Source organism: Rattus rattus, chromosome 6, assembly GCF_011064425.1.
Source record: "Rattus rattus isolate New Zealand chromosome 6, Rrattus_CSIRO_v1, whole genome shotgun sequence".
Lineage (NCBI taxonomy): Eukaryota > Metazoa > Chordata > Mammalia > Rodentia > Muridae > Rattus > Rattus rattus.
In genome coordinates, this window is record NC_046159.1 from 82,469,596 (window position 1) to 82,493,719 (window position 24,124).

The window sequence follows — 24,124 nt, forward strand, 5'->3', positions numbered from 1 at the left end:
TCAGGCATTTTGGTTTATCATTCTTCTCTTGGACTGGATTGGTAGCACACTGATTTACTGATTTGTTTGCATTTGCAATGGCTTCATTCCTCTTGAATCTGTGTGCTGTTGAGGACAGAGGTGTGAGGCTGCTCTGTGTGGCTAAAGACAGGGTTCTGGCAGCATTCAGGGAGCTACTTAAAAATCACCTCAGTGTCTAAATCTTTTGTGTCCTGTACTGACTATAACCCTGTATGTCCTCTGCCCAGAGAGTGTTTCTTGCTAGTACTCATTTGTTGAATGATTTTCCAGTAAGTACTAAATTTGAAGGAATTTCTTAACAATCTGAATGGTCATCAGAGGAAAGAAGTTGAGCTGAAGCCTCAGGACACAGGCTGTGCAGCCAGAGGGCAGAATGAAGACCATATGTACTCCTTGACCATGGAGACCTGTCACTGTGCCTTACCTTACGCGGCAGAAGAGACTTTGTGTATTAACTGAGAATGTGTATGATTGAAATAATATGTATTATGGGAAGAGGTAATGTGTAGAAGAAGTGAATATAAAGCCTATTTATCAATCAAAGTAGCCATCCACATTGTGCCCCTTAGTAACCAGATTTTTCTTCAATTGAGCATACGAAAGAAAGTCTCAAACAATAATTAGGCTTTGTGTACTCTCACACACGTGGTCTGCTGGGCTATTGGTCCCTCGAGGACTCCAGACTGCCACTTCCCTCTGCACAAACTCATCCTGTTCTGTTTCCAAATCAGTATGAGCCCTTACTTCCAGTTCTTTGGTTAAGAACCTGGAAACAGCATCCTACACTCGAGCCACTCTTCTGAGAAAGCGCTTTCAGGGGTGACCTAGGGCCACTGGCAACCTTTTCATTCCCTTCTTCCTTCAACCAAAGGGAAACTTGAGAACTGCTTACACTTCCGTGCTCCAGAGCCAAGGTATAACATCTGAAAATCCTTCTTAATCCACCTTCAGAAAGAATCTCCAACCAACACCACAGACTGAGGCTGTTCAGCATGGCCTGGGTAGGAATCTGTTTTAAAAACTCAGATCCTTGGGCCCGGCTGCAAAGATCATGTCAACAAGATCCCTGGGTAAGGCCTGAGTACAAGCTGAAAGACATCTTTGAGAGGTTAGAATGCCAGTCAGGCTGCATTACTACCCCACTCTCAAGCAAAGTTTCTAAACAAGGAGTACCACCCCCTTAATAAGTAGTTGTGAGAATTATAGCCACACAGTTCGCAAACAGTTATAATAGTTCTTGTGATGTTATTCCGCACCATCTACAGCAGCTCAACCGACTTCAGGATGTTGCAGCAGCAGCTCAGAGGGACTGTGTCCAAAGCCATCTACACTCTTAGAGGTAGTTATGCAGGGGAGAGACCGGAACATTCTTGCAGTGACAAGTCTAAATACTTAAAATATTGTCCATTTTACAACATATTAAATACCCGTTGTCTGTTGTCTGCTTGCTTTCCGTATCTCTGCATGTGATTTTATAAGGAGCCATATAGTGATTTGCTGGAGGGAGTAAGGGCCAGACTTCCTGCTGAGTCGCTCTGGGTCCCCAGCCCTTTTCCTTAATCTCCGTCTTAACTTTCCATCTGTCACTGGTTCCCCTACATCAGAAGCACAGCCAGCCAGTCCTCTAAGCTCCCCGAGGGCGCTAGGCTCCCAGAGCAGGGCCCAGAAGGCTGGCTGGGGCCGAGCTCACAGGGAGGCTGCTGCCTGCTGTGCTGCAGTCCACACTCAGCGGCTGAGGCCAGGCCGCCGCGGAGGGGCGCGCCTCGCTGGCGCGGATCTGCCAGCACGTGAACTCCACCTCCTTGCTGGCTTGGCGCCGAGCTGTGAAGCTGCCGGTCTCCGCCCCGCTCCAGCGCCGCCTCGGCTCTTGGCATAGTAATCTCAGTTCCTGATCGCTCAGAGCTGGCTCCAGGCTGCAGCGGACCGCTCGAATCCCCCAGCAGTGGTGTGGAGGAGCCGGGGCTGGGTAGCGACTGGAAGCCCAGCAAAGCACAGACAGCGGCCCAGCGGGGGACACTCCGTGGGAGCAGGTAAGCAAGCTGTAGCCGGAAAGGAGCCGCCCCCGCGGCCACCTGGCCCAGTGGCCAGCCTTGGAGACAGGAGCCTGGCAATGTGCCTGTGCTGGTGAAGGAGGAATTAGGTCTCATATTTTGTTTGTGGATCCTTTGCCTGTTGCTTATGTCCCCAGCCTATCCTTCCATCCTGCCTCTTAGAAGGGGCCGTACACCCGCAGGTGATGTATATCTCTGCAAGGTTATTACTCTCTTAAGCTCTGACCCAAAGGTAAAAGGGAGAAGCTGCTTGCTGCTTCTGAGCTGGGAATCCTAATCAATAGGATATGCAGACATCGAATATTCCAAGAGGGGTGTTTGTGTGTGTGTGTGTGTGTGTGTGTGTGTGTGTGTGTGTGTGTGTGTGTGTGTGTGTGTGTGTGTGTGTGTGTGTGTGTGATTTTACTATGATTATTTGCTGTAAGGTTAAAAACTCAGTCATATATAATAGGCTCGTTTATATATGTGCATGTATTTATTAACACATTGGCATATGTATCTTGAGGTCGGAAGGGAAAGACGAGGAAGGTCGGACTGAGGTTGATAAAGGGAAGTCATTGTAGAGCATGTTCAGTGTCTAGAGGTGAACTTTGGAACCACATTAAATCAAGCTAGAGGTGATAAACCCTTCTCCGGGTAGATTACAGCAAAGGCCTGAGATGTTCATCCAGTACACAGCAAATCTTCTTGTTTCTGAGACAGATGGAAAAGCATAGGCAAGATTTTAGACAGTGGACAAAAGGGGAGAAGAGAGAGGACACTTGGGCACTGGAGAGTAGATTGGGGTGGAGGGAAAGCAGCCTAGGCACACCAGGGTTCCGGGCTTTGGAAAGAATGTTAAGGGAGGTCATTGGCTGAGTGTAGCAGTTCAAGGTTGGGATGATGAGAGAGCCGCTGAGTAGGTGGGAGAAAGGCAGAAGCCTGGGGGAGGGGGGGGCAAGAATAAAGGAGTTTTAGACAGCCATCCAGCATGGGGCCTCCTTCCTGAAGGTGTTTGCTTCCTTCCATTTTCACAACACAGTTGTTCACGATCCATAGGTCCATGTTTTCATCTTGTTTTTATGGAATCTGGGTCATGACAGGACTGGAAGAAACTGAAGTGTTTACACCACCAGAAAGATTTGGAGAGAGAGTGATTAAGGCTTAGCTTCATGAAATATTTACACAGCTCTTGCGTGGGCTTTTGTTTGCTCTTGTTGGTGCTTCTGCATATTTTACCTTGATAATGCTTTGAGCATACTTCTCCTGAATGAGCCTGTTTTCCAGTTATAAACCATTCTTTCCTACCCATGCTGTTTGTCATCAGCCTGCCCTGAATAACAGTGGTGGGAATAAAGATACATGAGTCACAGTGCAAAGAAGAAAGTCTTCTCTATTGCCTTCCTCCAATGGCCAGAGCATTGGTAGAGAACTTCTTTGACAAAGAGTGACAGAGAATGTGTTTGGTTTCTGTCAAGTTTGTGTGCCCTGTGTGTGTGTGTGTGTGTGTGTGTGTGTGTGTGTGTGTGTGTGTGTGTGTGTGTGTTTGGTGGAGTGACTGTAAACAGGAAAACAATGTAGTCCTGCTATCACCAGTCTAGATGTTTAGTCATTAAAAGGAGTTTCAGAAACAGTCCAGGAACTCAAGGAGACACCCACATCTGCTGTGATGTACCAAGGCATCACCTAGTCACCAAGTTTTGTTGTGGACATGGCACAGCACAGCATGGCAACCTCAAAGAGTGGTGGGCTGAGGTACCAGTTGAATCAGGTCAACTGTGGTTGGTGAGGAAGTTCCAGCAGGATGCACTAAAATTTCAGGGTTTTGTTGCCTCGAAAGACTTTCCCAGCATAATTATTTGTCCCTGCATATTTTTCTTCATTATGCCTGAAATATACTGAAAAAGATGTATTTAGACAGAGCTGTCCTTCATTGTTAGAGTTTTGTCACAAATCTACAAGTTACAGGGAAGTCTTTGAATACCAGGTAGGGAACTACACAATGACAAAATACTGGTTTCAGACACAGAGGCACACTTTTCCTCCCAGTTGTGCTGGGGCTCTCCGTGGCTGGTGCTTCTCTATTTATGCACTCCTTATTCAGCCAGTCAACATGCATTTCATCTAGCAAGGCATGACCCTCAGATGTGAAACACAAAAATAAATAAGACATAGTCCGAGCTTACAGCACATAATGAAGAGACAGATGGTGATAGCCAAGGTGCTGTGGGAAGGAGCTTCAGAAGCCAGGCTGAGGAGAGCATGGAGCAAGTTTCCCAGGATCCAGAACAATGAGAGCTGCTGCCTTGGTTAAGAGAAGCTGGAAGGGCCTTAGTAAGCAGGGGCCCAGGAAGGTACTCCTGTGAGTACATAAAGGTAAAAGACAGGGAGAGAGAAGGAAGCAAAATCTATCCTCAAGCTCAGTCCAGAAGAGCTTCTACCTCAACCTTCAGGAAGCCCTCTGTTTAAAGACAATGAATCCATTCATGTAAGGCTGATGGTGCTTACCCACATCATATCGTCCAATGATAGCTTAATCTGCAATTGTCTACTCAGAAGGGAGAGAGGCCTCTGAGTAGGCCATGACTTCCTGTGCCTCAGCTGCTTCATCCCCGGTCTCCATGCTGTGAAAGTAACTGAGGGAGGAGAGATTGGGTTTATAGAAATGACTTTGAGGGCTGGAGAGGTAGCTCAGTGGTTAAGAGCACTGACTGCTCTTCCAGAGGTCCTGAGTTCAATTCCCAGCAACCACATGGTGGCTCACAACCATTTGTAATGAGATCTGATGCCCTCTTCTGGTGTGTCTGAAGACAGCTACAGTGTACTCACCTAAAATAAAAAAAAATAATAATAAAATAAAATAAAATAAAAAATAAAAATAAAAAAAAAGAGAGATGACTTTGAGAAATTCAGGAAACCTTTCTTGGTTTTATTTTTAACTTGTATTTCTTACCTCTTTACTTATTTGCTTTGAGACACGGTCTTGCTCTGTGGTGTAGGCTTCCCTTAAACTCAACTCACAATCCCACTGCCTCAGCCTCTCAAGTTCAGTGAATATACAGTATGTGCTATCACACCCAGATTGCACATTTTATTTTTATGATAATGGAATTCCGGGATAAAGTATGGATACTAGTGACTACCTAAAGAATTTAAATATCCCACATGACCCCAAAAGGCAAATGTCATCAACAAATAACAATTAACTCTAGGAAATGGACCAAAGAGAGCCCAAAAGACACATGAAAGTTTTCAATAACTTTTAAGTGAAAGAAATAGTTGTATCAACTCCATAGTGATCAGTAAGTGACCTTCTAGACTTGGAAATTACAAGTTTCAGATCACAAATGACCATGTAATCAGATTAGTGAATGTGATCAGTATTTTGATTGTTGAATATACCAGGGAGCAAGATAACATACAAGAGTAGAAGCTGCCCAGGAGACTTTTACATGGTATATTTGCATGTGTGTACATAATGAACCATGGGGTAAATCTGTACCTCCTGTTTCCCATGTCCTGAGTAGTCTGCGTGTTACTACTTTAGGCGATAGAGAGGCTTCAGTTCACAAGATGCAGCAATTGAAGTAAGGGATCCACCCGTAGGCTTTTACACACTGTCAGAGCAACAGAGCTCTATCACTAAAAAGATCACACCCAGAACTGACCATGTATGTCAGTAGAAACCCAGAGGGCCTGACTCTCAGTACGGAGTTCATCCGAGAAGTTTCAGCATGGAAATGGAGCTTGAGTGAGCTTGTGAATGGTGGCTGGATTGAGTGGGCAGTGAGACAAGGGTGGTAAGTAAACATGTAGAAAATAGATATTTACTACAGAGAAACCATCCACTCATGAATCATGCCCCAGCTGCCTACTTCTCACTCCCTCCTCTCCATGCCTGAACACCCTGCCTGGCAACAGTAACACTCACTAATGTAGCAAAGCTCTGGCATACTGCATGCTGCTGTTAATGGCAGCCTTCATGGGGTATCCAAGATCTTTCAGCTTGTTCTTCCTACAGGTCTTAGGTCTTCGGTTGTATATTGTTTGCCCTCCAGCTTCCCATTCCTCCTCTCCTCCCTACAACTGCTATCATATTCTCTATTTCTCTATACATACTATTTTATGTTGTTAATTATATTATTTCCAAAATGTGTTTTCTTAATATTTCTACTTTAACAAAATCTACTGAGAATGGTTATGACAGCATGAATCTGTCCTTGCCTGATATTTTTTTTCTTGTTGCCACCATTTCCTGGTTGGACCTCACTTGAATATGATAACTGAACTACTGACTATTGACAAGATGCACGGCAGTGTAGCATCATGACTCACTTCTCAGAACACAGCTCTAGCTCTGGAACAGAGGGGCAGGGAGTGGTGAGATGATTGTCACAGGTTCAAAAAACCAGCGCCCATCAGGAGCAGAATCCCAGGCTAGGCACCATCACTAAGCAGCCATAAGTACCAAAGGGAAGCATAACATAGGCCATATTTTCTTTCCTTTGTTTTGTGTCTTCTCTGTCATTTTAGTGAATGTCTGAATATGTTTGTGGGAACTTCCTGGTTTGGCAAAATGGCTCAGTGGATAAAAGCCCTTCCTACTGAACCTAAGGCTCTGAGTTTTATTCCACGTGCTAGAAGGAGGGAACCTCCAGGGAATGCTCCCTGCCTCTTCCACACACTTAACCAGTCAATCAATCAGTTCATCAATGAAGTACAGTAAAGATTAAGAATTATAAAGGCAGTTTGCACCTGCATGTTCTGCTGTAGGTAGCCTACTGCTTTTCATGGGGAGAAAAGTCAGAGCAGAAAGGTTTTGAGCCTCTGAAAATTCTTTGATTTTCTCCAAGCTCTTGTTGTCTCTGCTCTGGAGTAAAACCATGCTGTGGTACTGAGCCCTTCTGAGTGAAGCTGTGCCTTTATTCAGAACAACAGTGCCAGGACACAGGCTCAGCAGCATGAATTCTTTGATTTGGAGTCAAATATAAAAACGTGTGTGTTGTCCTACTCCATCCTGGACATCATGTTCATCCCTTCCCATAGTAGTGTTTACACTAGTAGTAATCTGATGGTGGAGCATTCCAGTCAGGTTTAGAATGATAACATTCTGCATTTGACTTGAAAAGGCATTCTTGAACTCCATGAGGAAATGAATATGTAAAATATTACAGTTTAAATGACTTAGTGTGGTGAACCCCAGTAAGAAAACCAACCCCATAGGTAGCAATGAATAGCCTACCAAGAGCACCAGTGGAAGGGGAAGCCCTGGGTCCTGCCAAGACTGAACCCCCAGTGAACGTGATTGTTGGGGGGAGGGTGGTAATGGGGGAAGGATGGGGAGGGGAAGCCCATATAGTAGGGGAGGGGGAGAGGTTAGGGGCATGTTGGCCCGGAAACCGGGAAGGGGAATAACAATCGAAATGTAAATAAGAAATACTCAAGTTAATAAAGATAAAAAAAATTTAGAAACTCCAAAGGAAAAAAAGAAAGAAAACCACTCACAACTTTTAACTGGACATATGTTGGTGTTAGCAACACGGTGATAGCACTCCAGTGTTCAAGCTTGTAATTAAATATTGCCTCATCTTGAAGCCCATCATAACTTAATCTCAGACCATTAACTATAGACAGTAATAACTGACTCATGACAAGAAGGCTAAATGAAATAACCTCTTGGTTCCTAGTACCAAACCCAGAGGTGGAGCTTAGAAATCTCTCTCTCTCTCTCTCTCTCTCTCTCTCTCTCTCTCTCTCTCTCTCTCTCTCTCTCTCTCTGTGTGTGTGTGTGTGTGTGTGTGTGTGTGTGTGTGTGTGTGTCTGTGTCTGTGTTCCAAATGTTCCAAAATATTTTGGAACATTATAAAGTTGAACAGGAATTTCTGTGAAGGTGATAATTTACCTTCAGTCACATTAGAGCCCAGGCTCAGGGTAAGGATGGTGGGTGGGTGGGGTGGGAGATGAGTGTGGCTCTGTGCCGTTAGAGACCCCCTCCTTGGAGGCAGGAGAAGAGCTTAATTATTAGGCTTTTTTTTTTCTTGAAAATTGAGGATGAGTGAAATACGACTTTCTTATCATAATTGCCTTATGAACAATGGAAGATGAACAATGAAAAATATCTCTGTGTTTTATTCAGTATCTGTCTCCTGCTGAGCTACTATTTAGAATGAAAACTTGGAAGAAATGCTGAATTTTGCAGTGAGGAGAATCTGTGTACTCACTAAGGCCAGTGTGTGGGCCCCGCTGAGTATACTTCAGACCACCTCGGTCATTATGATCCGAGGTGTCAGTAATACTGGGGAAACCAGCTGGGTGATCTTGAGCACAACAGGTTCCGTTTGGAATGCATACTTCCCAGATCCTAAAGAGGACGCATACTCTGCTACTGCTAGGAAGCTTGCTGTAGTCAGGATTCTCAGCTGTGACACTTTCAGGACCAAGAAAACCATTTCAAAGAAAGCAGAAGAACTAAACCACAGGCATCTCTTGGACCTGGTATTGCTGACTGAGTAGCAGCTATCAGAGCTCCACGCCTTCAAAATTCATATTTGCATTTAACAATTTTATGAAGGGGATGAAAGAATCAGAGAATGTATTTTAAGCATGAATTGCAAACAAACCATAAAAGTGGGAAATTTATTTTGTGAGACACAAGACGTTGATATATTCTTTATAATTTTTCAGGGTTATGGATTATCAATAGCCTAAATGTTGAGCAGTCATATTGTATCAATGGGAAGATCTTTATAGTGTATGCAACTTAGCTTAAATTCAATCCTTAAGGGAGTACAGTGCTTGTGTTAACTCTATTTTTTTTTTACATAATCAGAGCATGTTTGTTTCAACACTTGTGGTCCATTGATTTCTGAGGTGTAATCAGCTCTGCCCATACTTTGCTCCTAGTGAGTAGACTATACAAATTCTTCACGGTGCAGAATTGGGCATTGATTCTGGATTTTCATTCTGAATTGTGGCACTGTAAAAGAGAGATACTGAATAAAACACACATTTCTTGTTTTTTCCACGCTATGTTAGCCTGCGATAAGAATATGCTTGCCCATGATAAGTTTTATAAATTGTTCAAAAACAGGAGTGCTGTTTATTGTGAGTTTTTAGCTTAAATTTGGTCTTTGTCTTTGCTGTGTGGCATTTATACATAAATGCTCATTTCCTCCAAATCAGTTTCTCAGTGCATGCAGTCATAGGTTGATGCAATTTCCACAAGCCCTCCTGGATTCTTCATCATTGTGTATGACGTAGTTGAGTCTACAGCACGAATGTTTAAACATATGCTTAATGTATCATTATTTGGGCATGCCCTTCAGAAAACTCTTCCATAAATTATTTCTCCTTAAAAATGATAATCAAAACGAAGTAAATAGTTGGATGTTAGTTTTGTGTTCATGTTGAACATTGTCTGAAAGCAGTCAGAGAAGAGGCATCTGTCAGGGAGAGAGATGCTGAGCTCTAAGCAGGGGTGTCAATGTCATTGCAATCCCTGTCACTTCTTCATGATTTCTTGTCAAATTCTCAGAACGGAAGAAAGCATCCCAAAGATCTTCACTGCATGGGTCTCAGACTAGGGCATATAGATACCAGCTTAGAAACTGAAACTCATCAGTTTGCAACCTAGCAAAAGCATCATAGCCACAGTCAAGGTATTTGCTTTTTGACAAGGATGAGATCTATTATAAAAACATGAAATATTGGTCCACAGTCTATGACTGGCACAAAACAGTTGCGTGTGCTGTAACTTTATTGCAGTCTCCACTTCTTCCTGATGTCCTTCTGACCTTGAAGTTTCCTGTAAGCCACTTGTGTTTAACCCTCCCACTTAATTCTGAAATTCACTTAGAACTCTTAGGTTCAGGTCTTGGAACTCTACACTGGGTGTTCTAGGGTACCACAGGACTCTAAAATTCGACGTTTCAATAGAGCAGAAAGATAATTATTCCACATACAGCTAACTCCCATGAATTAGTAAGCTTAAAAAGTTTCCTACTGCAAAATATGTAGATTATATAAAAGCTTAATGAATGCAAATTGAGTTGACCTAGTCTATTAGTGACAGTTTTCTTTTTTCATTTGGTTGCTTGCTTGCTTTATTTGAACTGTCTTAAAATTGAAATCATTATCAGTTTTTACAGTAATTTATCTTTTCTTTTTCTCAAAAGAGCCATGGCTAAGATTTTATCTTGAATTGCTTTATATAATTTTAAACACATCATGTGTTTATATGCCATGTTTGCATAGCCTTCTGAAAGCCCAGAGCAAGTCCTAGTCTCTTGAGTTGCTTATGCTAAACTTACAAGAGTAGCATGGACATATATTCCAGTTCCTGGCTGGGTCTTGAAGACTGAGTTATGCTCTCTAAAATGATATGTGGTTGTGCACGGAGCCCTTCTCCAAAGCTAATCACTAATGCAGTCGGCACTGGATGGAAGAATTGGGCTATTGATATGGGCAAAGATGAGGTGACTTGTCAGGATTGATGAGTTTTGTTGCACAGAAAGACAAATGCCCCTCTGCTTATTCTGTTGTTTGTTTTTAACAAAGGGTTTCCTGTATCCCAGGCTGCTCTCTAACTGGCTGTATAGTTGGAGATGACCTTGAACTTATGATCCTCCTACCTCTACATCCAGAATGTCAGTGAAATGTATATATTGTCATAACCTGATTTTCTGTGGTGATGAGAATCAAACCCAGAGCTTTGTTCTCTTTAGCCACTCTCCTGACTAAAATGCACCCCTTTGAGACAACAGGATGCTAATCTCAGGCCAATCTTTAAATAGCAAGAGCTGCCTCAATAGGTCTGAGGGCTTTCATCCTTTCTCAACTTTCCTTCCTCCTGAACACTTTGCAAGCCTCCCCCACACCAGGCCTCCTACCTTGCTTCTAAAAACATCTTCTCATCTAATTATTAATCCTAAAAGTGTTGGTGCCTCAAAGCTTCATTCCAAAAAGATAGTGCTGAGAATAGACTCACTTAAAGGGAATAGAGGACACAATATTATATCCACTCCGGGCTCTCTGGAGAAGTTGCCTTTCCTTTTGCCATAAGAAGTGTGCCCCTGAAGGTGCCATGCCGTCTGAAATGTATTGAGAACAAGTAGGCAGTCATGAATGACAGAAGTCTTCAGAGAGAGTTTTTTCCTTAATAAAAGTAATACAAAAGTAATATTTGTGAAAAAAATGATTTCTAGATCTCCAAGTGATTCTTTGATATTTGAAACTGCAATGATGACTTATTAAAAGACTGTCACTGTGGGTCTCCTGACTTCGAGGTAGAGGGCTTCTGGAGTAATTATGTAAGCAGGGATGGAATATGAATGTGTAGGTCCTCTGGTTCATATATTAAAGTAAAGCATTGCTGGAATTATTCTGGAGCTGGATTTTAAAATGTGCCTGGGGAAGATCCTGATTGGAGGAAGGGCAATTCATTAGGTCATTAGTCAAAGCACACTGAGCCTGCAGTGTCTGCTAGGACAGAAATTTTCTAAACATTTAAATAATCACTAGACACCTGGAATGCTGTATTGGTAACTATGATTCGCCAGTTACAATGGATCATTTTCCTGGCCAAGATCTCAGAAATTCCTTTGTAGCCTGACAACAAGCATCCCTTCTCTCCCCTACCACCCCCAGCATCCCCCCATCTCTTCCTTCCTGTAGGCATCAGTAACTAAGGTTAGTTTCTGTGCATCTTCTGTTTGACTGCACCTTGGCCTCACCCACATACCTTTCTTCCGTCATAGGTCAACCTTAAAAAGTAGAAGTCAAGAAACAGGGACAAGTGAGAGCAATGAGGCAGACGCAAGAAAAACCTTCCAGTTTTCTACTAATGGCTAGCTATTGCACAGGAAATCTCTCTGATATGAATTTGTCACAGCCTTGATGAAACTTCAAGAAAAGAGAATCGAGGGTGACATTATTACAGAATTCATTTCATTATCGAGATGATATAATAATACAACATAAATAGTATAGTAGGCATTAGAGAAGTCTCATTATTCTGATGAAACATTGCTAGAATAGCTGGTGATACTTAATTGTTAAAGATTGTTTAGAAACCATTGGTTTGGATAGTTGCTTAGTCTTGGGGACAATCTGTACCTTAGACCCCCATTACTGGGCCTCCCTTGCCAGAATGCTAGAGAAATCCAGCTTTCTATTGCTGCTCTTTAATGTCCCAGACCCTCTTGTATCCACTCCCACCCCCATCCCCCGCCTCACCGGATGCTGCTTATCCTCTTCTGTGGGCCCCCTCTCCAGGCTACAACCCAGGCAAATGAAGTGATAATACAAGCTTCTGCCTCTGGTACTTCCCAGGGTGACTGGCTCTGTTTGGAAACCTAAACTAGGGAAGGGGGTCCCTGCCTTATCACCCATGTGGCAGGAGTCAGGATGCCAGTCTGTAGTAAAAGAGCAACTAGACCTGACCAAGAGACGTGAGATGGAGTGGAGACTGAGCAGGAGGTGAAAGGAACCTGGCAGGCACTCGGAAGTGTTGGCTCCAGCAGTAGAACTCTGGTGTGTTCTGTCTCTTTTTTTTTCCTTTTTTTTTCTTTTTTTTTTATTTTATTTTATTTTTATTCAGGTTACACCCCCTGTCAAGGCCCCCTCCCCTTCCCTCTTCCCATTCTCAAGCTAATGAATCCCTCTCCTCATTGCCCCTCTTTTTCTTCTCAGGGAAGGGGGAGCCCCACCCCTTTGTGTTCCACCCCACTCTGAGACATCTGGCCCCAGCAGGCCTAAGCATATCCTCTCTCACTGATGCCCAACCATCTACTTATTAAAATGTGAGTGAGACAACAGACGCCAGCTCATACAGCTCTCACAATGTTTTCAGATTCCCTGTCGGTGGTATTCTGCTGAACCCATTTCTCACAGAAGCTAGAATTTCAAAATGAGGAAAGGGGTTCCACAAACTGTACTGGGGAAGCTCTATACATTCAGCCACACAGCCACAAAGCTATGTGCTTCTCGATGTCGTGTCACACTGTCCCTCAGAAATTATCAACATGAGGGATTAAGCCGGATTTTATGAACGGCTCTCTTTCAACTTGGATTTCATTTCATGTCACTTTAAATAAATTGGAGAATTTCTGAAATAGTCATAAGACATACTTTTTAGTAAGTGGGAAATTTCAAGGAAGAGCCTTTTAGCTCCACAAATCATTGTACAGGCAATAAAACCTGCAAACATGACTTTATCAGAATATCCAGGTAACACATGTCAGGCAAACAGCATTTCTTAGTTTCTCAAAAGCAAAACCAAGTGCACTCCCTCCAGTCCCGTGCACAGGCCATGCACACATGTGCGTAAGCACGTGAACAGCCACATGAACAGCAAGAAAAAGCCAGGCCTGTGTCACTGTTGAACTTGCTGTGGACTTTGGACTTGGGAACTATTTATAGAACTGGTGTTTCCGAGGTTGATGTTTTAATCTCAGACGTTCATTACTCGGAAACGTTAAGCAGTGCCCTATGATAGCTTCTAGCTGAGGATTCTACGTGAAACTGAAAACTGAAAAATGTATGCACAGAAGGCTGGAGACAGTCTTTAAAACCCAATGCCAGGTAAGCACCGAGGTCTTCATTATCGTTCTTGGTGGCACTCACTATCGAACCAGGGCCTGACACATACAGTGAGTTACTTCACCAAACCCAGGCTGTGGTTCTGATGCAGTAGTGAGGTTGAAACATACTGAGTTCTGTCACCTTTGAGGATGAAAATTAATGATTTTTAAACGTCATTGATATTTTCCTAGTAAATAAGAAATTGAAGGAATTCTCTTCCGGTTTGGTCTTGTCCTGCCTGCCCCTCTCCTTCTGGTAATCTTTCATCCCTGTTATCACATCAAAACCCTGTCTGTTGCACGAGCTGGTGGCACAGGCCTGTGCTGTGCTGTGTCAAGAGGTTTCCAGAGTGACCTGTGACATATACTTAGTTGGCATAAGTATACTTACTAGTTTAAGAGTTGGGAAAGTGTATCTTTAAAAATATGTGGCTGGAAGGACAGAACTGTGATTTCACAGTAATATTCCTTATGTGGAGGGTAATCTATTTAAACAGGTCAGCAGCTATAGTCTACTTAATAAAAATATTCACTAAAATCGATTTAAATCAGTAGCGCATAAGAGAAGATCGATATAATTGGGCAGAAATATGGACATGGCACAGGAGGCTACACAGTTGCCTCACAACCTGGGGTCTGTTCACTTCTAACTGGGGATCTCAGCCCCAGTGCCTGTTTCTTTCCCCCAGCCCTGCATGTTTTTTTCTTTAGCCTTGCTCCAGGTTCCTGAAGTTAAGGTGCCCTTGACATTGTTTCCCAATACAAACCCTTCTTACCTATGCCCTTCTGCTCACTGCAGGCTTGCTTTCGTTCATTTATAGGTGGATTTGTGAGGAGATGCCCCATGGAATTTTCATGTCCAGGCAGCATTTCCCAACCGCTGAGTTGTAACTCCTTTGGGAGTTGAATGATCCTTTCACAGGGCTCACCTAAGACCGTTGGAAAGCACAGATGTTTACATTACAATTACTAAAAATACCAAAATTGCCGTTATTAAGTAGCAACGAAGGGTCACAGCGTTGGGAAGGTTGAAACCAATGCTCTGGGACACAGGAAAGCTGAATAACCCTGTGCTGCTGTCTGCAGCCTTCTGGGAGCATGAACATCTGCCATTCATGCCAAATAAAAAGCTCTTAAAAACTCTGGCCCTTTGCCATAATCCTCTCTTTGTCCTTCCTGGCTGCTTAGAGATCTTAGGTCGGAAGTTCCTTCATTGATAACATGCAGTGCAGAAACTCAAACTTCAGTGCAGTATCACAAACTTCAAGGTGTGTTCTGCAGGGCAGTGTTATGAGCATAGACAAAGGGGCTCTCTTTCCACAGCTAGACACAGAGACTGCGAAGCTACTTTAGACGCAAAGGCAGAAACAAGTGCTGATTTGGTGGTAGAAGGTGGTGTGTTTTGATTCACTTGGAGATTTTTTTATAAGACTGAGTCAGATGTGCAACTTTAGCAGATTGGTTTCGTGGAATTTTAAAAATCAGCTACATTGAGATGGGAACTAGGAACAAGTAGTATTTGAGAGCTTTTCCACATAAATTACTCCCAAATAAGTGGATATTGCGTAACTATTATTCGGGCTGGTTTTCCTTGGGAATTTGCCCTCAGAAAGCATTGCTGACGGTTTGAAGGCCCCCGAGCATCATAACCACACATTTTCATGCGCATCTGTGTTGTGTCACAGCTGCCTTAAGCAGGCTGGCAATCCCTGTGATTTGAATTGGTGAAGGGGAAATAGCTGTGGTTTCCTGCTGGAGTTTCTACACTGTAGTAAGAGGAGCAGGAGCGGTCACAGGTCGCTGTGGTTGCCGGAGTGCACACTGCTGCTCTCTTTTGTGAACAACAGGAAGCCAAGTTTTGTACTTAACTGATTCAACTTTTGTTCAGTAAGGACTAATTCATGTGCCAGTATGGAGAGTGTAAAATAAAAAGAAGGTCCTGCCTTGAAGGGGTAAAATCCTAACAAAGAAAGTAAAACGATAAACATTTAGAGAAAGAAAACCATGCAGCCACGACAGAATTCTACTTTTGCTGGACACACGCTGTGATAAGCCCAATTCACTGGAGTCGTTTCCAAATTTTAAATGTTATATTTTATGGTTAGTAAACATGACTGAGAGTAGCATGGTGTTGGGAAATATTTTAAAGAAAGAACTAGTAAAGTCTGGTAGTTTGGGGGTGTTGGTTAGTGGGTTGGTTGATTTTTTTTTCTAAGATAAGGTTTTACTCTGTAACCCAAGCTGGCCTTACTTCCTTTGTAGCCCACACTATATAGAATTTATTGCACTCCCCTGCCTCAGCATCCTGAGTGCTATGGTTATGTCTGTGCCACCATTCCTTGCTATGGAAGCTTTCTAAGTACAAATTATTTTGGCGATGAGCTGGGCTCCCAATTCCTCAGCTCAGTTCTTTCTGTGTGTGTGTGTGTGTGTGTGTGTGTGTGTGTGTGTGTGTGTGTGTGTGTGTGTGTGTGTTCATGAGTATACAGGAAATACATGCATGTAAAGGCCAAAGCAGGACATCCATTGCCTCCCCTGTTGGAAGTCACTGTATTCCCTCAGAAGAATTTCACTCAACTAGAAGCGCACAGTTTTGGCTAGACTGCTGTCCAGTGAGATCTCAGGTCCCGTCTGATTGACCTTTAATACTGGAATTACAGCATCTATGTCTGTCTTTTCATACTTACATCAGGTGCTAGGGGTTCAAACTCACATCCTTATGAACATTTTCACCCCTGAGACATTTCCTCTGCCCTAATCTATTATTGTTTTTATGTGAATAGAGGGGAAAAAACAAATTCTAAGCCCCCATCACAAAAAAAGGTAAAACTGAAACTACATATGTTAATAACCTTATACCACCTCATTTTGTATTGCCATCATTTTTAAAGGCTTATTTTCATGTGTAAGAGTGCTGCCTGCACATATATATGTGTATCTCATGTACACAGTGCTTGGGCAGGACAAAGTAAGTCATTGGATCCCCTGAAAGTGTAGTTATAGACTTGTGACCTGCCATGTGGGTGTTGGGAACTGCTGAGCCATCTCTTGCCACTATGATCATTTTTAATGGGCGTGCATAGAAAGTATTTTATAACTCACCACATACTCTGAACAGGAAATATTTAATGGAAATTATTATGGAAGCTAAACGGCTACAATGGTAAATTCATTCGAAGTTTTTCATCCAACATATCATGACAGCCTCAGTTTGCTTTGGTAACCACTTAGTGTATCTTTTATCTTTTCTGTAGGTTCAGGATATCCATCAGTGAAATATTTCAACATTTCACTAAAACCATAAAATTATCTCCTTTCTAAAACAGGCAAATAAGTTGTACTATATAATCAAGTATCCATGAACACCATTGAAAATTTAGAAACCAGTGATAAAAAGGAAGAAAGTGCAGGGTTTATTTTAATTCTGTTTGCCATGCCAAAGAGGTAAAATTCAGAAACAGTGTATGCCTCGATTGTATCAGGAATGTGTTCATCTACTGTGATGACATAGAAACACTCTTATAATACCTATTACTTGGTAGTTACAAACCCTGCACTTTGGCTGGAGAGGCAGAGCACTCTATGTGCAGGAAAACTAAAGCTTACTTCTTACCCAAAAAGACTAGAGAACAGAAGGGAGAGAGCACTGAGTGTGGCCTCACTATGGAAGTAGAAAGTAGAAAGATTAGAAAGATCTTTTTAGTAGAAACTAAAAAAATGAAGTTTTCAAATTTTATGCTTATGATGTGAAGGGTTTTTTTAAAAGCAGCAAAAAAATTGTCAGGGACTCTTTTGTGGTGTTAGTAGATACCTGAGGTTCTGAGACTGCAGCATATTCTAGGTGTCCATGCAGTTATAAAGATCCATATATACTAAAAGAGCATTAGGATGAAATGTGTTTAGCCCACTAAGCGAGCCGCTATCTATGCTGAGCAACATAGAGTATTTACAGTATTGGCTGATTCCTCCCCTGCTCTTACAGCTGACTCACCTGTAGCTCCCTGCTGCTGCTCAGAATCTTAGGACAGTTGAATATTATGTGCCATTAGCCTGGACAAAGACCAAAACCCAGATTTGAAACATGGTTTCTATTCAATGTGTATTGAACATCAGCATAGTAGAAAAACAAAGAGGCAGTCAGTTAAGGACTATCTACTCTTTTGGTTATGGTGATAGTCATGCCTTAAGTATTTGTCAGAATTCATAGACATGTACTCCTAAAAAAAAGTATAACTGTGTATGAATTGTTTTCATCATTTAAAAAAATAAAACCCAGCTTAGAATTGTGGCCCAGAGTATAGCATCCTCCTAGCTCTGAGGCCTGAAATGTGAGTCATTGGGAGAAAATGATTATCCTGACCATGTTAAAATGGACTTAAGATTTGAGCTAAGAGTTCCATTGACTAAGATAGCACCATGTTGCTGCTCTGGTGAGCATGTGTACAAGTGTCATGTTTAGTGTATCCCTTGGTGTCTATGGTTTGGCCTTGCCTAGTCTACATGCACATTCAGACAAGAGCAGGATGCCTTCCCATCTTGTAGACACATGAAAAGCGCTGTGCTTTGTATCATAAAGGCTAAATATTGTGCTACTTACAGTCCTGATAAGATGTGAGCCTTCTAACCCAGAAGGAAGGAAAGTAAGACATGGGCCTCAGTAATGATGGCCCAACCAGAGAAGGGCAAATCCTGTAACAAGATTGCCTCGCGTTGAGGCGATGGAGAGAGATCAGGCGAGGATCATTGCATACATACTGGCCCTTTCCCAGAAACTTAAATTTCAGCAATTCTAAACTCTTTAAGAAATGATTTTTCCCCTGCCAGTCTCCTTTTCCTCACACATTGCCAGTCTCTGTGTACAGTTGAAATATCAGTACTATGGGATGGATAGGAGGGAGGGAGGCAGGGAAGGCAGCATGGTCAAGGAAAGCAGCACTTGTGACAGATTCTGAACTGAGGAGCATAAGCCAGACCCCTGCCACAGTTGAAAAATGGAATGATTTTTGTTGGCTGCAATCCAGGCAGATTACTGGAAGCAATGTTTAAAAGTGGTGTTGGCAGCGCCATGAACAACTGCAGCTTTTTCACCATAAGGAACAACTAAGTGGTTTTTTGGGCTTAGACTAATAGGATCAGAATGGTTTCAACCAGATCTCATTTGACACTGTGATTATAAGACTGACTGTGAAGAACCCAAACATCAGACATGATTGGGGATCAGCAGTTGTGGCACTATTCTATCCAGAAAGCAGGAGAGAAGGCCTGGGACAGTGCTTTTCATTTGACTGCTTTACCACAGTACACCATAGCATCTGAAGGCATGGGTATCTATGAATTCAATATGGAAGTCTGAGGAGGACCCAAGAGGACAATGGGGCTAAGAGCTGTGCCAAGAGAGTTGAGTCTCAGCTGTAACTGTAGAAAACAAAGTTACAAATACTCCTGGCAGAGATGAGACTGAATTGGTGATTTCATGATGAGAGGCAGAGAAAATATTGATACCATTAACACAACTAGAAATGCCTAGAGCAAGAGTCTGTGTGGGTAGTATAGCACTAGATCCAGTGGTGGATGCTGCTTGTGGTATATGGGCCCGCTGCACATGGAGAGCTCAACAGGAGACTGAGGGAGAGGCCTCAAACTGCAGCATGACAGCTAGCATCATTAGATAGTATGAATGCCAAGGACAGGAAGCTGGAGTCTCCACAAAGAGAATTCAGAGTCAGAGAAGGAGAACTTGAGGTCAAAACCACAAAGTCATCCTCTGCCAGTTGGAGGTAGCATGAGCGAGAAGTGATACTGCCAAAATGATGCATGGACATCATTGCAATTAGGAATATGGTTGGGCTTGTTATGGAAAGGAAATAAGATATAGCACTGAGTGCAGCTCCACACACAGTAGGCATAAAAGTAGGAGCAGTTTCTAGACTGTCATTGAAAGGGCACACTCATCTTCCTAGCCTTCAGAGGTTTTAAAAGCTGTAACCCAGACCTTATGGGAGTTCTGTGTGATGCTGCCTTTAAAAAAATAAATCACAGGTAAATTTATTGCATAATATCATCTCCTGACCTTTAAAGGGTAAATAATGTAGTTCACCCCAGTTTAGAAGTGTGTAGTTCTGACAGAGCATATTGTTTTCTGGTAGCTCTCCTGAAAATGCCGTTTGCAAAAACGAATTTCTCTGAACCAGCTTGAAGCTGAATTCCATCAAGTTATGTGATGTAAGACCAATACATATGGCAGCTTCCCTTTTCCCTATGTAGTGTGTACAAAGGCTCAGTAGCAGTCCTGACAGTGGCAGTAGCATGTATTTATGAAAACACAATTGGCTCAAAATAATTAGCAAAGAGCAAAGTTAAACAGAATGCCACATGGCACGAGCAAACACAGTTTCCTATGTATGAGAGAGGCCCAGGAACGCCTTCCAGTCTGTTTGCACTGTTTTTTCCCAAGAGGCTAAGCATCTCTACTTTGATATGAACAAAAGCCAGTTTGCTTTGCTAGGAAATGAGTTGGGAAGCATCTCTCTTCTAGGACCATTAATTTTTTTCTCTTTCAAATCAGACATTTTCAAAAATGTATGCAACTAAGAAATCAGTGAGGATGTAGCAAACACCCCAGACATCTGCAGTTCCTCATGAGAAACTACTAAAAAAACAGGATTCTGTGTTCTCTACTGACTTTCCCCCAGCATAATACAGTATGATATGTATAAATGACTAAATATCAAAAATTATGGGCACTCCCCAGGACCAGGAAGATGGCTAGGTTAGGAAAGTACTTGCGATACAAGCATAGAAACCTGAGTTGATATCCTAAGCACTCTGGTCAAAAACCAGCACAACAATGCACACTTATAATCCCAGGACTGGCAGGTTGCGGCAAGAGCATCCCTGGGGCCTGCTGACCAACCAGCCAGTCAACCAATAAACTCTTAGTGAGAACCCTGTCTGAAAAAATAGTAAGTTGGAGAGCAAAAGACACTGATGCCTGCCTTTGTCCTACACATGTACACACACACACATTCAAACACACACACACACACACACACACACACTCATGCATACACATATACACACAGACATATTCATATCCATATGCACATTTGTATATACACAAATGCATATATATTAATATGCATACAGATATGCCCATTCGTGCAGAGTAGTCACATCCACATACATATGCACAAATGTGCATGCAGAAACATATATTCATATATGCACATACAGAGACAAGTATTACACACATACTTATGTATGCATATACATATACATGCAAATAGACACATATACACATCTATATATGCACACACATAAGCATACATACACATATACTTATGTATTCACATACACATACATGCAAACAGACACATACATAACATTTATATATGCATACACATATACATACATATATTCATGAATGCATTTACATGCACAGAAACACACATATACACACATGCATACACACACATAGTTTACAAATATATGTAAACACACACATACACTTATTTACAGATGTGTACACATACACATTTTTACATACATGCATGTATGTACATGCACATGTACTTATGTGCACACTCATACACATGCATATATATGCACAGGAATATATAATATGTGTGTGCATATATATAAACATATATATCACATGTACACATGTACATACAACTCATTTGCAAACTTTTGCATATTCATATATGTAATTTACATACATATGCATAAGCATATTCTCAAGAATGCACACATATATAAAACACACATAATCATCCCACACATACATATATAAACATAATACATACATACATACACACACATACACTCATGTATGCACATATACCTGCACACATGTTCACACCCACACAGGAAATATAATATTGTAGGGTTTCCAATAGAATTTTATCTAAATCATTGCATACTCTCAAGTAAATTGGTAAGCATCTTGTCTGCTGCTGATGCACCAGCAGACACACAAGCAGAAGTCATTGGAACACATATTGAGGACATCAGACTATTGATGGTCTTCTTAATATTAGAATTTATTGTGATTTTGTTAAACTTCTTTATTGTTTTATTCTGTCCTTTATTTAACAGTCTTTCATATATTTTTTTCACTCACTTAAAGTATAATACAGCTTTGTAATAATTTCTGGAATTAATTCCAGTCTTAAGCATAGCACTGATATTTACCTCGAACAGATGTGGACCTCCAGCCTTAATTCCCAGTGAGAGTTCTAGCCTCCACCCCATTTCCACCCACCTAGTGTTTCCTTTATACATCTTCGACTCTGGGCAACAGGAGACCACACTCAGCCAATAACTTTGACTTTAATCTTAGCTTTGTCTGTCTCTCTGTCCAAAAGATCAGCATTTAAAACTCAATATGGTCCAGATGATAAATTTAGGTCTATTAACCACAAAAGATACACATCTACGGCTTTAGAAAGTAGAAGTAATATATGCATGAGTATATATAATTTTCCTGCAATGCTGTTTAGCTAACTCAGGTTTTCCTGCATGCTAGGCAACTGTTCTAGCAGAGAGCTATATCTCCAGCCCATATTAGTATGCATTCTTAAAACCTTTCATGAGTGCCTTTTCTCAACCTACAGGTGATTAGAACATTTGCTTGTGCATCTGCCTAACACTATACTTTATAGGTCTAATACAAGAGTTATCTTATAGGTATATCTTCCCTTCAATTTGGAGGAGAGCATCCAGATTTTGTATGTCTTAATATATCTATATAGCTCTTACAGAACTATACAGAATGTTCTGTACACGGAGAGCCCTCAATATATATGTACTTGATTCATTTCCATTTTCTATTTAGTTTAGTATTGAATTCTTTATGTTTCTGAGACTGGATTAATATATTTAAAGAAGTAGTTTGCTTTAACAATATGTTTTTAGTAGTGGTTGTTGTTTTTAAATATTTTAGTGTGATTATTGCAATAAGAAAACTGTACATTTCTTCATTAGTACCTGGTTGATTTTCTTTTACTGTATTATTATTATTATTATTATTATTATTATTATTATTTTGAGGCAGGTGTCATGTCAACCAGGTGGGCCTCAAGCTCATCATGTAGCTGATGAGAATAGCATAAAATGACTTCTATCTACACTTCCCACCTGCCGGAATGACATGCATGTGCCACCATACCCTCGAGTTACTCTTTAACGACATTTTAAAAAAAAATTCATTTCTCCCTCCTCCTTCCCACTCTAATATATTCATGTTGTGTTGCTAGTATGTATATGTGTTTAGAACTGACGATTTAAATTAGATAACCTATTAGGGATCTTGCCCCTAGCCAAGACTAACTCTCCCTCTGTAGCAGTTCTTGCCATTCATCTAGGTATGGGGCCTTGTGAGATTTTCCTCATCCATTTCCTTGCATGTATTGTCAGTGTGCAGGTCTTGTTAAGGCATAACAATAAGTCATATTGTTAATACGTCAAAGACACAGTTCTCTGTCACAGATATAAGACATAATCTCCCACCAGACATCCTAGTCCTCTGGCACTTAACAATCATTCTGCCCCCTCTTCCACAATGTTCCATGAGCCTTATGTGTGGGATTTATATTGTATAAATTAATATTTATCCCTCCATGACCATGTGTCATCTACATTTTGACTAATTATGGATTTCTGTAATTGTCTCATCTTCTACAATAAGAAGCTTCTTTGGTGATGGGTAAGAGCTACATTTACTTGTGGGTGTAAGGATGGGTATTTTGGGTGCAGTTGGGAATTATACTGGTTTAAGAAAGTGATGATAGTAGGTTCTCTAGGGTCCATGATCTCATCAGTTGGTTTTCTGTAAAGTGTCAGGCATGAATTACCTCTACCACATAAGTGTTGAGTGTAACTAAATAACTGATGGTTACTCAAGTAATAGCCAATATTGTCCCTGTGGTGTGGTGATATCTTGCTGTGTTGGCAGTTGTGGCTCCAAGGCCTTGGGTAGAAGTGTTTATTGACTTTTTCTCCTGGCAAATTGTATTGCACCTTCAGATATTCTGTGAGCCAGTCATCATGGATGAGGCTTCCAAGTCAGTTCCAGCTTGGTTCTTCCAAGTCCTGTGCCTGAAGCATGTGGTGTCTTCAACAATAAGGTCATACCTTGAAGTTCGGAAAGGCAACAGTGGACAATGACAACAGCCCATATTGTTTTCAGAGTCTTTTGGACTCCCGTGACCAACAACTCAAAGGGAGACTTCTTAGTCCTGGCCCTGGAGTTTTGTTAGTCTGTGACTCTTATAGGGAACAAGAGCACATCAAATGATGTAATTTCATTAAACTGTGTGTGTATACAGTTATATATTTTCTATATGTATTTTTAAGTAAATGCAAAATAATATATTTCCAAGGTATTTTTTTTATTAACTTGAATATCCATCCTTCCCTCTCCTCTATGTTGCCCTCGCATTTTTCTCATTGCACCCTTTAGATCATTTGCGTCCCTGCATCTTCTCTAAGGTT

The 24,124-nt window shown here is 41.6% G+C and overlaps 1 protein-coding gene across 1 annotated transcript in view; it reads left to right on the plus strand.

The window, feature by feature from the left end:
* The first annotated feature begins 1,866 nt into the window (after window positions 1–1,866).
* Window positions 1,867–24,124, plus strand: part of Gprin3 (GPRIN family member 3) — a 77,200-nt gene continuing 54,942 nt past the window's right edge. Inside the window, exon 1 of the mRNA XM_032906404.1 lies at window positions 1,867–2,051. The gene's annotated coding sequence lies outside the window, so the exon portion shown is untranslated. The remainder of the gene's footprint in view (window positions 2,052–24,124) is intronic.